Source organism: Jaculus jaculus, chromosome 10 (assembly GCF_020740685.1).
Source record: "Jaculus jaculus isolate mJacJac1 chromosome 10, mJacJac1.mat.Y.cur, whole genome shotgun sequence".
Lineage (NCBI taxonomy): Eukaryota > Metazoa > Chordata > Mammalia > Rodentia > Dipodidae > Jaculus > Jaculus jaculus.
In genome coordinates, this window is record NC_059111.1 from 114716025 (window position 1) to 114732509 (window position 16485).

The following is a 16485-nucleotide window of genomic DNA, read 5'->3' on the forward strand; positions in this document are numbered from 1 at the left end:
TAAAACAGCAATGTGCTCATGTCGGCAAACTGACTGGAACCATTCAGTGCCTCCTCTTTGCCTTAGGATCACTTCCTCCTCTGTGCTTCCATTGCATTCAACAACATCTTAATGTGTGCATGGCTCCTAGTATCAGTAGTATGCAAGAGTCTGTTCCCATATTTATCTCCCCACTGACATTTGAACACATGAAACCAGAGATCTGTTATCTCGCAATTCACAGAACCTGTTACAATGGCAGTGATACAGACTATAACATATTTTGAATATACACATTGAAATATTTTTTTTACAAAAATGAATGCATTTATAAACTATAAGACTCATATTTTATACAAATGGAAGTATTTAAAGAATTTGGAAAACCCAGTGTGGCATGGTAAAACAACGCTGGAGTCAACAAGACTTGGTAACCTACCTAGGTGATAAGCTATGTATTTGAGGGCTATATTTAATCTCTCTGAGTATGCTTTGTTATTTATAAAAGTGTGATAATAAAGCTTAAGAATTTTACAGTTGCTTCTTGGGAGATGGTTCAATGAACAAAGCTCTTACTGCTTAAGATCTGATCCAGAGTTTGGATTTCTTAGTACCCATGTAAATGCCACATTGGCATGGTGACCTGTCTGCAATGCTCAGGAAGAACAGGGCATTCTTTGAGCAAGACTGTCCAAATTGGTGAGCTCTAGGTTCAGCGAAACACCTTATTTCAAAAATCAAGGTGGAGGGGCTGCAGAGATGGCTTAGTGGTTAAGTGCTTGCCTGTGAAGCCTAAGGACCCCAGTTCGAGGCTGGATTCCCCAGGACCCATGTAAGCCAGATGCACAAGGGGGCACATGTGTCTGGTGTTCATTTGAAGTGCCTGGAGGCCCTGGTGTGCCCATTCTCTCCCTTTCTCTCTGCCTTTTACTATCTCTGTTTGTCTGTCACTCTCAAATAAATACATAAAAATAAAAAATATTAAAAATCAAGGAAGACACCTGACATCCGATGGCTCTGGCCTCAACTCATGTGTACACACAACATACAGGCATACATACACATGCACACACAGAGACTTCCAGTTGACATATGTTAAAATAATTGCAAGTGTCTGCTCCAATGTTTACCAAAGCCTCGCAGCTTACTCCTCATGACCCAAGGCTGATATGTACTGAGGACTCACTGTCTGGGCACATGCCGGACCTCTCTGTATTGTTTGGCTCCATGCTCATGGGATCCATTTGTGCTGACCACCCACATCAATGAAATTTAAAAATAAGATCCTTGGGCTGGAGAGGTGGCTTAGCGGTTAAGCGCTTGCCTGTGAAGCCTAAGGACCCCGGTTTGAGGCTCGGTTCCCCAAGACCCACGTTAGCCAGATGCACAAGGGGGCGCACGCGTCTGGAGTTCGTTCGCAGTGGCTAGAGGCCCTGGCGCGCCCATTCTCTCTTTCGCTCTCTATCTGCCTCTTTCTCTCTCTGTCTTTCTCTCTCAAATAAATAAATAAAAATCTTTAAAAAAAATATATAAGGGGGCTGGAGAGATGGCTTAGCGGTTAAACGCTTGCCTGTGAAGCCTAAGGTCCCCGGTTTGAGGCTCGGTTCCCCTGGTCCCACGTTAGCCAGATGCACAAGGGGGCGCACGCATCTGGAGTTCGTTTGCAGAGGCTGGAAGCCCTGGCGCGCCCATTCTCTCTCTCTCCCTCTTATCTGTCTTTCTCTCTGTGTCTGTCACTCTCAAATAAATTAAAAAATTAAAAAAATATATAAGATCCTTTCTTCCGCCCCATGCAGACATAGGATGGGTGTAACAGTTAGAGTCTTGTTTCTGGGAGGAAAGGGCACATGCCACACTGCCCTCTCATGGGGAAGCTTCACCATGGCAGGGAAAGCTTGGCAAGAGCCATCAGCCAGCTGGGCATCACAGCTCCACAACAGCAGGAAGGGGCAAAGCTGAGTACTGGGCTTGGAACTGGGCTGTGTCACCCCAAAGCCTGCCCCCAGCGACACAGCTACTCTAGCAAGGCTCCTCCTCCCAAAGGCTCCGCCTGCCAACAACACATGAGGCTCTGGAGGAGACCTCACATTCACGTTACACAGCAGGCTTCACTGCAGGCCCGGGCACAGAGGGAGACCCTACCTCGACAAAGGAATTAGAAAGCGCATTGGCACCCGTGAGAATTGCGCTCTTTGTCTTGTGCAGTACTGTTCTCACCCTCTTCACTGACACCCCACCGCTCAGCTCTGCATTTTATCATTTCTTAGATTTATTTTGCAGAGGAATAAACTGGGACTTGGGATGCTGCAATAATTTCCCTGCGGCTACCAAGCTAGCAAGTGGCAGAGTTCAGCTTCTGTCTCTCTCTCTCTCTCTCTCTCTCTCTCTCTTTATTTACCTTTATTAAATTTCAAACTTCCTTTTCCCATATCTATTAAATTCAGCTGTTTTATAACTAAACCCAGTCTAAACTCAATTCTATAAACTTAGTTTTGTTCAAACAAATTCTGACTCATCTCTCAATCCTTGAATTTCATTTAACATGTTTTATATGTCAGCTAATATTTATGTACTCTCTCGCGTTGTTGCTGTGATGTTTACATGGGAAGATTATAGCTCGGAGGGGAATATGAGCTGCTTAGGACTGTGCTTACTGATGCCTACGTCCACCCCACATCTCCCCAGAAGCTCATGCAAGCAACCCCATGCCATTCTGCGTAAATAAAAGACATGACCCCCAAAGAGGCTAAGCTCCTAAGAGACCATTGCTTCCTTTCTGACCCATAATTAGAACTAAATACTCTCAATTTGCTCCCTCACCAATTCCTTTCCCGATCTTGTCTTCAAAACCATGGTGAGGTCACAGACTGAAACACAGTGTTATCTTTCTTCCTGAGCTTACAATGACCATTAACTTGTTTTTCCAACTGGGATCTGAAAGCCTGACCTAAACGGAGAGGGAGACGTCACAAGAGCAGCGGTGGAGCTTAGCCGGAGGCGCCTTTCCCGCCTGTGGGATGGGGATGGGGAGAGTAACGCAACTAATGAATTTCTACCTCTTTGCCCATAAAGATTTATACGCCAGGCTTGGTGCTGTTATTGACAATCAAATTGCTCAGCTACTCCCAGCCACTTTGTGGAAGTTAGTAACGCTTGCCCTGCAACGGCAGTGCAAAAATACAAACTGATTTATGTAGAAAGCTGTTTTTTTTTAATGCCAGCCATTCAGCTCTTGTTTTTTATTTTTATTTTTTTCCTGGTATATTTGGTAGGAGTGATGGAAGAGGAAACATGGGATCTTCAGAGCGTCTCAGACAACAGAAGCCTGTGATGAATTCACAGTGCCACTGTTTCTTGAAGAGTCAGCAAATGAGTAAAGAAAGTAAAAGTGTTTTCACAATTCAGATTTAATGCAATGCAGACTTAAGGCCTTACTGTCAGGCCCTCAACATGTTTTGAGGAGGAAAAATGAATGTGTAAGCTGAGAAGATTTCTCATGGGTAAAGTACTTGGCACACTATCACGAGGACCCCCAGTTCACATCCCCAGTGCCCGCCTAAAATGCAGCTGTGGTGTCCTTCCCATGCCTGTAATCTCAGCACTGGAGAGGAAGAAACATGGGGATCCCAGTTCAGATCCCCAGCACCCTCATAATGTGAAGCTGTGGTGTCCTTCCCATGCCTGTAATCTGAACGTTGGAGAGGTGGAACATGAAAACTCCTGGGCTTGCTAGCCAAACCTGTCAGCTGTAGGCTTAGCAAGAAGCCCTGTCTCAAAGGACAAGATGAGTGGTGACTGGGGAAGACGCTTGCCATTGACCTCCACTCACCACACACACACACACACACACACACAAGAAAAAGAAATCTGATTAAAACAATCACAGGATAGAAACATCTTCTAGCAGGACACAGAAATGCCTCAGAATTGCATACTCACTCCTGCTTCTGGCCATAAGCAGTAACAGCCCATTGGCTCATTGCAACCATCACAGTGCATGCCTACTATATAAAGCAACCTTCTTCCAGGCCTGGAAAGAAGCAGTAAGGGACTGTAATGTCTGAGAAGAAGAACAAAAACAGCAGGCCTTTCCATGACCTCCCCCTTTTGTGGGTAGGTCCCTACCAAGGTGTTGGCAAGGCAACCCCAGCAGCAGAACTGCCTCACCGAGTGGAAAGGTTGGAGTCTCGGGAGCTGTACAGAGAGCACCGCGCTGAGGCTTGGGATGTGTAGCATGGCTCGCAGACAGTTCAGGCCTAAGTGCTAGGGAAAATCTAGCTCCAGAGATGAGTCCATTCTAGATCTGTGTGAGGATTCAGTAGAATCATCTCCAGAAACCAGCTAATTGATTCACAAGCAAACTAATTTGCTAATAAAAGAATAAACTTCAACACTCTTCAAAGGAAACTGAGAATGCCACAAGGCAGCATTCCCAGTGTCTGACACACACAAAATAAATAAATAAATAAGAAATTAGCCCTGCAAAGGAGGCAAAAAAAAAATGTGGCTGCTGCTCAGGAAGAATTTAGTGATTAGGAAGAGGTGTGAATATTTTTAAATGAGGTGTTAGAGAGATGACTCAGTGGGTCAAAACACTTTCCATACAAGTCTCCATGCCTGAGGTGGCCTTAGACTGAATTCTGTTCCTCAACATGCAGACAAACATGGCCACAAATGCTGGAGGCCCCTCCTGTGAAGAGCCAAGAATGAGGATTGCGGGTACTCATGGGAATGCAAAGCCTGGATCATTATGAGACTCTCTCAAGGAAACACATGATGAGCAGTGTGGGGGGACAGCCAACATTCTTCTTTAACACACACACACACATGTGCATGTGCCACACCATACATACTGCACAATGCGAAGAAAGGGGAAAGAAGTGGGCTGGGTGGATGGCTGCACTCGCTGCTTAAGCATGGGGGCCTCGTGGGCTTGAAGGCATCACGTTCCATTGTGTAGAACCCATATAAAATTTGGGCATGACCATGCACCTCTGTAGCCCCAGTCCATGGAGCATGGAGACTGGAAAATCATTGGAACTCACTGACAGAGAACAGCTCTTGGTTAGGAAGAGATCCTGTCTCAAGGGAAAATATGGATGGATGGTAAGAGGATACCAGATGTTCCCCTTCGGCCCCTCTATGTACACACATGGGACATGCACATCTGCATACTACGTATATAGCACACATACCAAAAACACACACACACACACACACACACACACACACACACACACCAATGAAACTTACAGACAACTATTTTAATGAACTTATAATATATTTAAGGTTTTCAAGTCATAAAAAATGAGGGAAATGAAACAAAAAACATTTTAAAAAATTTTGGAGCTAAATTTTCAGCATTGAAAATTTAGAATGTATTAGAGATTAATAGTTAATAAGAAGTATCAGAAGAAAAAAATCAATAATCTTGAAAGCATTACTGATTGCACAACTTAAAGTGTACAAATTGAATCCTGGAGACAGTGGGTAGAGATCAAGCAAGCAGAGGGAGGCCTCCGTCCACTTGCCCTGGCAGCCACAAGCAACCCCACTCTCACGTGAGCAGGCTTCCTTGCCGATACCAGCAATATGCTTGCATAATCCTTCTGACCATGAACGGACCAAGAATGAGCAAAGCAATTCTGAGAAAGCAGCAGAGGGCATATGGCCGCAGGAGCTGCAGAAAGCCATCCCGTGGGGCCATGGGTAAAGGACGGAGTCACAGATGAATGAACAGACAGGGAGCAGAAACATACCCAGGGGCCGCTGGCCAGCTGACTTTCAGTAAGGGAGTCAACGTAATCAGCGTGGAAAAGTTGAAGAAGAAAATGCAGGGGGCCTCACCTTGAGAGAGGACATAGCCCTGAGGACAAGTGTGGGGTCTCTGAGGAAGGGCGGGGACTCAGCCTGATTCAGGGGCTGTGAAGACTGGGTCAGGGCGGGGCTGATGAAGCACCCCCCATGGAAGTGTTGAGGACCTGAGTCCGGATTCTTAGCACCCATGTAAATGCTAGTGGACATGGAAGCCAGCCTTTAACCCCCTGGTGAGTATAGACAGGGATTCACAGGGCAAACTGGCTAGACTAGCCAAATTGTGAGCTATGGGTTCAAGAGGGAGACCCTGTCTCGGTAAATCTGAATGACTGAGGAAGACACCCTACATAGACTAATGGTCTCCACTCACACATGCAGACGTGCATGCACACCACACACATCAGCACATGCAAAATTTAAAAAGCCTTAGATGTTTCTTAGACAGGTCTGTGAAGTCCTGTGTGCTTTGACCCCAGCAGGGAAGCGAGTCCATAAAACAATCACTGAGCACTGCAATTTGTCAACAGATCTGTGGTCGCCTTGAGAGTGAGAGCCTTCATTTTCTCTGGCATTCACTTTCCCCTAGTCACAGCCTCGTTTCCCACATGGAGAATACCAGCTCCAAAGTTCTCCCAGGAGAATAAATTAAGAAGAAAGAAGCAAGAAAGCAATTAGGACCTAAGAGCACCACGGAGGGCTCTCCTCTGGGCTGAGTCCTGGGTGAGGTGCTGATCCTGCCCCCCCCAGGCAGTGCTGGCGAAGAAGGGGTGCTCCAAGAGTGCAGCTTCCTCGGAACCTGGCACCAGCACAGGGAGAAGGAGACAGACACAGAGGACACCCAACTCCACCAAACCAGAGGTCCAGAGACACGGGGGCTCCCAGGACCTCATCACTGAAGCAGAGCTAAAACGAACCCATCATGGCTCAGGGAAATCCACGGAAGAGGGGGTGGAAAGATCGTTAGAGCCACGCGTTGGGTCATTATGCACAGAGACATTGCCTGTTACCCATAATTGATGGCTACCCCCACAATGCACGACCCACAGTCCCCAACGAGGAGGGTCCCTGTGGAGCGGGAGGACAGGGAGGAGGCTAACGATGGTAGCAACATGGCTGTTTATACACTGAGTATGTACATAACTCATAGAGGAATAAAAAAAAGGTGCTCTTGCTTTGAGGCCTGCAAGAAACTGCCTTTCATTTATGATCCTGGAGCATGTAAAGTAATTACAAAATAAACACACGTGGCTGAGGGGATGATCAGAGTGCAGATCCCCAGCACCTAAGTGGGTGCTGGGTGGGTGTGGGGGTGCACCCATCATCCCAGCACCCACAAGGTGGAGATGGAATCTCTGGGGCAAACTGGCTAGTTAGACTAGCTGAGCTGGCAAGCTCTTGAATCAAGTGAGAGAACCTGTCTGAATCAGTGAAGTGGAGAGCAGTTGAGGAAAAACCTGACATCAACCTCCTTCACACGTGTGCACACATGCGTGCCCATGCACTCATGCAGATAAATTAATTAAGAGGGACACAGCCCCTCATACTCTGGAGGTGCCTTTGAGGCCACAGAGAAGAGGTGAAGCTGGTGGTCGTCTTCCTGATGAGTGTCATGGTTCCAAGAGGCACCAGAGGAGAGTGCCCAGTGTAGTACTGAGAGCCAGTGCTGCTGGGTGACATTCTTCCTTCCCTAAGGATGGCAGGAGGGAACAAGCTTCTGTCTCTGGAAGCCTATCCATGCGGTTCAGAGAAGACAGATGGTGAGCTAGCCAGGGACCACCAGAGAAGCAAACTTAAGAGGGTATGATTTGTGGGTAGGAGATAGAGAAAGAGAGAGAGAGACAGAGGAAGAGAGGGAGGAAGAGAAATTCACTATAAAGAATTTGTTTGCATGATTCAGGAGCTTGGCAAGCCTTGAGGACAGCCGTGTGACTCAGCAAGTTGGATTCCCTGAAGAACTGATGGTTCAGTTCTAGGCCAAAGGCCAGAAACTCCCAGCCAGGGCCAGCCAGCTTCTCAGCGGCAGGAGGAAGGTGGGAGAAAGCCAATGTCCTGCGTTGTGCTCTGAGAGGGGAGACTTCTCTCACTCCACGGCAAAGAGGCTATCCTTTTTGTTGTGTTCTGGCCTTGAACTGACTGGACAAGGCCCAACCACTGGCTTCACTTACTCTACCACTTCAGATGTTAATTGGATCCAAACATCCTCACAGAAACATGTAGAATATATCTGAGCCACTGCAGTCTAGCACGTTGAGGCATAAATGAGCTTTCGCAGTTGCTTAGGGATACGGGTCCTCACTGGGTATTCTGAAGTAAGTGGGTGAACCTCTTCAAGTGAGAGTAATTTCGAATATTTCCTGCCCTGTGTATGGACTTTGTACGGGGTGGGGACTTTGTGTTCTTGTCAGAGGCCCATGTGAGGAAGAATGACTATTCTTTCCAGCAGGGATGTTTAAATTCCCAGAAAGCCTCTGGGAGGGTACTGGCCAGATTAGCTGTAATATCTAGACCCTGCATTAAGCTCTCTCCTGTATGCGGTCGCCCTTCCTGGGTGAGTCGTCCTGCTTGCCTCTTGGGGACACTCTTCTGTGCGCACTGGGGCTGGCAGCAGACTCACGGCTCAGAACCTTCAGGGGCTTTGCGTTCTCCAGGCTCAGCTCACACACAGCTCCATACCCCCCTTCTTCAGACCTTCTGAGGGCTCCCACATTAGGCTGTATTAAATCACCTCAGAGCTCACTGATGGATCTTTTTTTTTCTTTTTGTTTGTGTGTGCCCAATATGGCAGTGCAAAAAGTGACATTCTCTACTCATACTAGAGGTGGACAGTCCTAAGCCAGGTGTTGGATGAGCCCTGGACACTGTTACCTGCAGTGTGCACGTTGATCACTACTTCTGGTCTTGATGTGGTAGTTTCCTCATGGCCTGTGCAGGCCATGTCTGTGCTGATGTTTAAAGGCAATCTGTGTGAGCAAGCAGCCCAGAATCCTTGAGATCCAGTCATGGTGTGAGCAAGCAGTCCAGCATCCTTGAGATCCAGTCATGGTGTGAGCAAGCAGTCTAGCATCCTTGAGATCCAGTCATGGTGTGAGCAAGCAGCCACGGGATCCAGTCATGATGTGAGCAAGCAGCCATGGGATCCAGTCATGGTGTGAGCAAGCAGCCACTGGATCCAGTTATGATGTGAGCAAGCAGCCACGGGATTCAGTCATGGTGTGAGCAGGCAGCCCAGCATACTTGAGATCTAGTCATGGTGTGAGCAATAAGCCATGAGATTCAGTCATGGTGTTAGCAAGCAGCCCAGCATCCTTGAGATCCAGTCATGGTGTGAGTAATAAGCCATGAGATCTACTCATGGTGTGAGCAAGCAGCCCAGCATCCATGAGAACCAGTCATGGTGTGAGCAATAAGCCATGAGATCTAGTCATGGTGTGAGCAAGCAGCCCAGCAGCCATGGGAGTGGGAGACATGGTTGCAGTCCCTCAAAGCCTCATTCCAGGGAATGTTCATGCACAGTGATCTCTGGAGAGACAGCACTTGGATGGCTGATTTCATTTGACCATCTGATTTAGAGGTTGCCCAGTGCAAAAAGGCTTTCCCCAGAGGCATCTGTCAGAAACATTTAGAGGCAATTTATGTATGCAGTTTCTGGAAGCTGCAGATGCCAGTTGAACAAACAATAGGCTAACGAAAACCTGGCAAGGAAACTCTAGGGAATGGGATGCTCCCAAGGGTTTAAAACACATGAATGAGCTATGAACATGCCATAGGCTGTGAGCATACTCGGAAAGAACTACAGAGGCCCAGAGCTCTCACTTCTAGCTAACCTTAGGCTCTTTTACACTTTCTTGTTCTTTTCCACATCACATGGTTTCCTATTGGAAACAGAATGTCCTAAAACAATATAAAGGACAATTCTGGAATAAGATTCTCCAAGTCTCCAGGGTTATTGTGTTTTTTATTGTCGCTGCTGTGTGCTGTTGGCTTGTTTAGTGACTTCTGCAGAAGAGCATTCTTACAGCATTCTTTTTTTCTATGTGAATCCACTGGACGGAACCATCTACGCTCAAGGCTGTCCCAGGGCAACATAGATGGAGACTGGAATAGAGTAAGTTGAAATATCCCAAAGATTTCTAGGCAATAGAGATGGGTTATCAGTTAAGGCACTTGCCTGCAAAGCCAAAGGACCCAGGTTTAATTCCCTAGGACCCATGTAAACCAGATGCATAAGGTGGTACATGTGTCACGAGTTTGTTTGTAGGTAGTGGCTAGAGGCCCTGGCATGCCCATTCTCTGTCTTATTTACATATGTATGTATGTATGTATGTATGTATGTATGTATGCATGCATGCATGTTTCTATCATCTATCTATCAATCATTTTTCTATCTGCCTCTCTGTCAAATAAATAAATAAAAATAAAATATATTTTAAAAAAGCTTTCCAAGTTCACTGAGAATCATCTATTTTTCTTGAATAAACTCATTCCTCAAGCTGCTTGAAGGCTTTGGCTAACTTTTTGGAGTCCTGGAGAAGTGGACCTACTTGTGCTGGTTTTCTCATGGCTTTGACGTAGAAGAAAATTTTCAAACATACTCTGCCATTTCTGCTGCCATCCACCCTGAATTGACTGAGGATCAATTCAAAGAAGAAGCAGCAGTGGAAGCTCCATTATCAATAACGTTTACAAGGTAAATATTTAAAAGAAGGAGTCAGACACTCTGAAGAAAAAAATGTAGCTTAGCAGTTTGTTCCTTAATGTATTTTTCCTCTGCTAGAATGTGAGCTGAGCCTGGCCTGTGTTCTGAAAACTCTCCTTTGATTTTAAGACTGAAAGCCCAGTGTACCTTAATGTGACTTGGATAAAACTGATTATCATGACAATGCTCACATGAGATGATTGATGCTGATTGCCAGCTTGACGAAGAAACCCCTCAGGGATTAGAACAGCACCCCTAACTTCAACTGTGTAGTGTCCAGAGATGATTGGACACCATGAAAGGATAGATCCTTGATAAGATTCATTATATGATGGCATTATTGGGAGTGGTGAAAGGAAGGAGATTGCAGAATACACCCTGGGGAGTTTATCTTACCTTGGCTCTTCATAAATCCCTGCTTTCTGCTTCATGTTTGACATGAAGTGAAGAATTTCTCTTCCACATACTCCTGCGGGCACAGTATCCTGTCCAAGCACATGGGGTGAATGTTCAGGGCCTGAACTCTCAAACTCTTCCTTCCTCCTTTGAAAATAAGTGACAATAAAGCAGGTAATTAGTATACTCTTATGGCTTGTTGATGACGTGTGCTTGATCCACAAGCCTGCTGGCTCAGGTATGATCCCAGCACCCATGGAAAGCCAAATACAAAAAGGGCCTGAGGCATCCATGATCCTATTACACCTAGACCAATTCAAGGGGGCCCCAGGAAACTCCTGAAGCTTGGAAGCCTGCACTTGCCTCACCTCTCCAGTGGCAAAAAAAAAAAAAAAAAAAAGAGAGAGAGAGAAAGAGAGAGAGAGAGAGAGAAAGTCCCTGTGTCAGATAGTTTGGATGGTGAGGATGGATACCCTACAGTTGTCCTCTGACTTCTACCTGCTTGCACCTGTATACATACAAATGAGGTACACCAACTCAGTACCTGAACGAATAGGTTGAGAAAGGGCAGCCCCTCAGTAGTGAATCGTGCGTAATGTGGTGTCAATATCTCCTTGGCTTTTTTTTTTTTCTATTTTCAATATTTTCTCTACTTCTAGAAGCATCTGACCTCCTCTTGCTCATTTCCTCATTCAAATGTTTTCTTTTCTCCTGGTCCTTCATGCACAGGGACCCGCATACACCATCATCCTCCAGCATTGCTACGACACCCAGAACTGCCCTGGGCAGCCACTAAGCTCTGAGACATCTTTAGCCAAGCCTCGTACGGGGAAACACAGCGACTTCCTTATCTCCCAAGGAAATACCATCTCTCTCAGCCAGAAGTGTAATGAAAAACGTCAGTGAAGATGTGGAGGAAAAGAAACCCTCATACATGGTGGGGAATGTAAATTAGTACAACTTCTGTGAAAAACAGAATAGAAGTTCCTCAGAAACACTAAAAGTAGAACTACAAGGTGACCTTCCTGAGTATATTCCCAAAGGAATCAGATTAGAGTAGGGGCAGGGAAATCAAGTTTGGTCCACACTATGGAGCCACCCAGGTGTCTGTCAACAGGTGAAGGGAGGGCTAGTCGGCTCAGTGGGATGATGGTGAACAGTGACAATGAATGAAGCCATGCCATTGGCCGGAGGTGGAACTGGAGAGCACTGCATTAACCATGATGAGCCAGACCCAGAAACACAAGCTTTGCAAGTCTCCCTGGTGTAGAAACTACCGCAGGGGACACAAAGCAACAGGCAAGGACTGTGCAGATGATGAGGAAAGGGTGCAGCCACAAGAGGAAGGGAGGAGAGGGTACTGGGGAAGGTTGGTGCAACCAAAGCATGACCTCTGCATGATGTCACAGTGAAACCCATCAATATGCGTTAATAATGGTAATTTCCCTGCTCTCTCCTCTCTCTCTCTCTCTCTCTCTGCAATGTATGAAAATGCTTTGGAGAAGAGAAAGAGGAGGAAGTGGGTCTCAGCATGGGGTATGCTCCCCCCTGAAGTGACATTTTCCCTGAGTCAGCGGATCACTTACTCCCCAAATCAGTCTCTCTACCCCTCCTTCAGTAGCACCATCCTACTGCAGACCCTGACCTCATTTTTCAGGCCCTCCTCATTCTCCCTACTTTGTTCCTTTGATTACTAGAAACTAAAATTCTTCTGGGGAGAGGAAAATAGTATGTTGAGGTAGAAATCCCTGTACTCTGATTCAGCCTGAGTCTCCAGAAGCAAACCTGTCCATGCATGCATGGTCCACATACGTGTCCAAAGCTGGGTTAAATCTGTTTTATTTAACTTTCTATAGCCCTTGAGGCAAGTGAGTTCCCTTCTTGAATCCCTACATGAGGCTACCTCCTCCCCACTACTGAGAAATCTGTTTTACAGCACAGACTGCCAAGACTCACTGAGCTACACCTATGGGTGTATTAGCTCTGGATGCTGGTTCAAGTGGCTTCATGTCACCCTGCTGCTGTGAGTGCCATGGAGTGAAGATAAGCCTGATATCTGATGTCATCAACATCAGGGGCCTGCGGATAACCATTAAGTAGCCACTGAGTCTCCTGGATTTATTTGCAAAACTTTGTGTGTGTTTACTTCATGATAGGGTTTGTGGCTAGCCTCACATTCTCCAAGGGACCAGTATCTAAACGAGGTTAAGGAGATATGGGTTTAAATAATTCAAAATAGTCAATTATTTATTTAGCTTTTAAGCCTGCTTGCTGGAGTTGGGGTAGCTCACGCTTCTGCATGCTTCAAGGAAGGAGCATGAGGAAAGAAGTCATTCGTTTCTGCACTCCCTCTAAAAGCCATTTGAGCATCTCTTACAAAAATGAGCTTCTCAGCTTCAGTTCTGTTCTATAGCCATTCATCCCATCAGGAGCCCACTTTCTCTACCAAGTCACTCCCCGTGGCCAGCAGACCGAAGACAACCTGCTCAGCTGCTCCTGAGAGCAAGAGCCAGAGTCTGCCCATCCCCAGGGAAGCGGGGCTGGAACTTAGTAGACATTCTGCACAGCGCATCTGAGTGACCCCAATGTGGCCAGCATAGCCGTGCCCTATGACGAGCTCACACAACCCAGAGCCCTGGCCTGAGGAAAGGCTGCAGTCTAAGCGACAAGACCCCCCAGCCACGTTACAGCTCTGAAACTGGTTCCTTTGTGAGGTGACCATACTCATCCTAAGATGGTCCACAGAGAGGGTATTCCTGAAGCTATATCACATGAAAGGTCAGTGGGCAGAAGCGTGGGCTGTGTGTGCATTGTTGGAATAGCTGGGGCCAACCCTTGGCTTATCATTTTTATCCATGCTGCAGCAAAAGGAAATTAACTAGTGTTCCTAGCTCCTTCCCTTCAGGAGCAGAACGATCACACAACAGGCAAAAGCAAATGGCTGAAGGCATGGGAGCATTCTCCTCAGGGTCTCTGCTGTTGCTCTCACATGAAGGAACATCGTCTCCAGTCAGCCATGAACCTCACAGGCAGCCATTCCCCTGCAACTCTGAGGTCATCGTTAGAAGAGAAGCATCTAAGGATCTGAGATGGCTCAGTCAGGAAAGCATCTGGGACACGAGAATGAAGACCTGAGTTCAGATTTCCAGCACCCACATTAAAGCTGCTGGGGCAGTGCATGCCTGTAACCCCAGCACTGGGGACGAGAGACAAGGGGTTCCCTGGAGAGCACTGAATAGCCAATCTAGCCAAATCAATGAGCTCCAAATTCAGCAAGAGAGCCTGTCTCAACTAGATGCATTTGGGCTGGAGAGATGACTTAGTGGTTAGGTGTTGCCTGTGAAGCCTAAGGACCTCATTGGAGGCTCAATTCCCCAGGATCCATGTAAGCCAAATGCACAAGGGGGCGCATGCATCTGGAGTTCGTTTGCAGTGGCTGGAGGCCCTGGTGAGCCCATTCTCTCTCTCTCTCTTCCTCTTTCTCTCTCTGTCACTCTCAAATAAATAAAAATAAACAAAAAAATACATTCATGGCCCTGGGGGAAATACCAATAACCACACTGAGAAGGGCTTTCAGTGGAATGGGGACAAGGGGAGAGGGATGTAAGAGGATAACCCCATGGAAATATGACCAGCAGCATGATTTGTTCTTACAGTAAAGGTTAAGTGGCTACAAATTAATAGATAAAATGGAAAACATTTGAGAAAGACATTAACATTGACCTCTGGCCTCCATATGCACACACACACATACACACGTGCATCTGCAAACACAAACACATATGCCCACACGCATGTGAGCACTCACACATACATGCATGCACACCACAGACACATATGCATGCAAAGAATGATCTGAGCGAGATGGAGTCTTAAGTAGGCCTTAGAGAACGTGCCGCACACATCTGACTCAGTGAGCAGAGCACAGGCTGCAGAGTTTGGACATGTGCTACTGTACTGTCTGTCCTCCTGAGGCAGGGGGATGGCCTGAGTGGAGGAGTTGAGAAGCAGCCTGGGCAACAAGGCAAGATCCTGTGTGTCAACAGAAAAGGAGAGAACAGAGCAAGGCTGGAAATCTGCACTTAGTGGGAACATCTCCATGTTACTTTCATGGCCAGGCCAATGGACTCAATGGAGATCACAAGGTGGGGAAAGAGAGAAGTGAGAAGAAGTGAGAAGGGACGGTAAGCAGCCATGCGCACAATTCCTCCAACGTGTCGAGTCTCCCAAGGTCACCTTGTCCACATGCGCAGGGTGCCCAGTCCTTGAGAACAACTTGTGCCTTCACTGGGGAAATCAGACACCCTATAGCTAGCTCCCCCACTTCCTGTGAGCTTGTCCCAACCATTGGACATCTGGGCAGTGGCTTGGTGTCTGGCTGAGTCAGGTTCCCTAGAGGAACAGAACTGATAGATTGAATCTATATTATAAAGAGGATTTATTAGAATAGCTTACAAATAGGGGCTGGACTGGCAGTTCAACCATAGCTGTCTGCAGGCTGGAGAGTCTCAGGACTAACTCAGTGCACGGAGCCAAAGCCTTACCAGGCCCAGTGTGGCACCGAAAGCCTGGAGGGCTCCTGGAGAGCTGCTGGTCTGCAGTCCATGTTGGAAGGCTGGTGAAGCTGGGTCCTGATGTCTCTGCAGGATGGTAGCCACAGAGCAGACGAGTACCAGCAAGTAGCCCAGGCAGCTAGGCAAGGGCCTAGAGCTTGTTTATAGCTAGTCTACCGCCAGAAAGGCTGCCACTCTGAGGAAGAGTCTGGCTCCCTCTGTTAATCCTTCCTGGAAATGCCCTCTCAGAGTTGTGTCTTTTACCTCATTCCTAATCTGATCAAGTTGAAAATAGAATTCAGAGTTGCACTCAGTAATTGCCAATTGCCTTAAATACATAAGCAAATACACTCAGAGAGAAACACATGGTTTTCACAAAGCTCACTTGTAGAGACCGTTGATGGAGGATCATTTCAGATCGCTACTGTCAACATGGCATGATGCTGTCATGCCTGCCCTGGAAATTACCTCTGCTCCCCCAGCCCAGCATCCCCTGGCCTCCTAACTTCCCCTTTTCTTTTCTTTTTTTTTAACTTTTGTTCATTTTTTATTTATTTATTTGAGAGCGACAGACACAGAGAGAGAGACAGATAGAGGGAGAGAGAGAGAATGGGCACGCCAGGGCTTCCAGCCTCTGCAAACGAACTCCAGACGCGTGCTCCCCCTTGTGCATCTGGCTAACGTGGGACCTGGGGAACCGAGCCTCGAACCGGGGTCCTTAGGCTTCACAGGCAAGCGCTTAACCGCTAAGCCATCTCTCCAGCCCTAACTTCCCCTTTTCTAATGCCTTCCCCATGCCCTGAACCTCTGTGAACCCTGCTTATCCTTCTGAAATATTCCAAGAAAGCATCTGCAGAGTAATTAGATCTGCTACAAGCAGCTAGCAGTTTTTAGCCTTTACTCCATAAGTTAGCAACAGTAGAAGACAGTGCACACTAAAATATAAAGGCATTTACATTTGCCACACATGTTTGTCTGCTCTGTACAGTTCAAAAGTAGGACTCGTCAGGGCTCACTATGAAACCTTCCAAGTTCAGATATGTA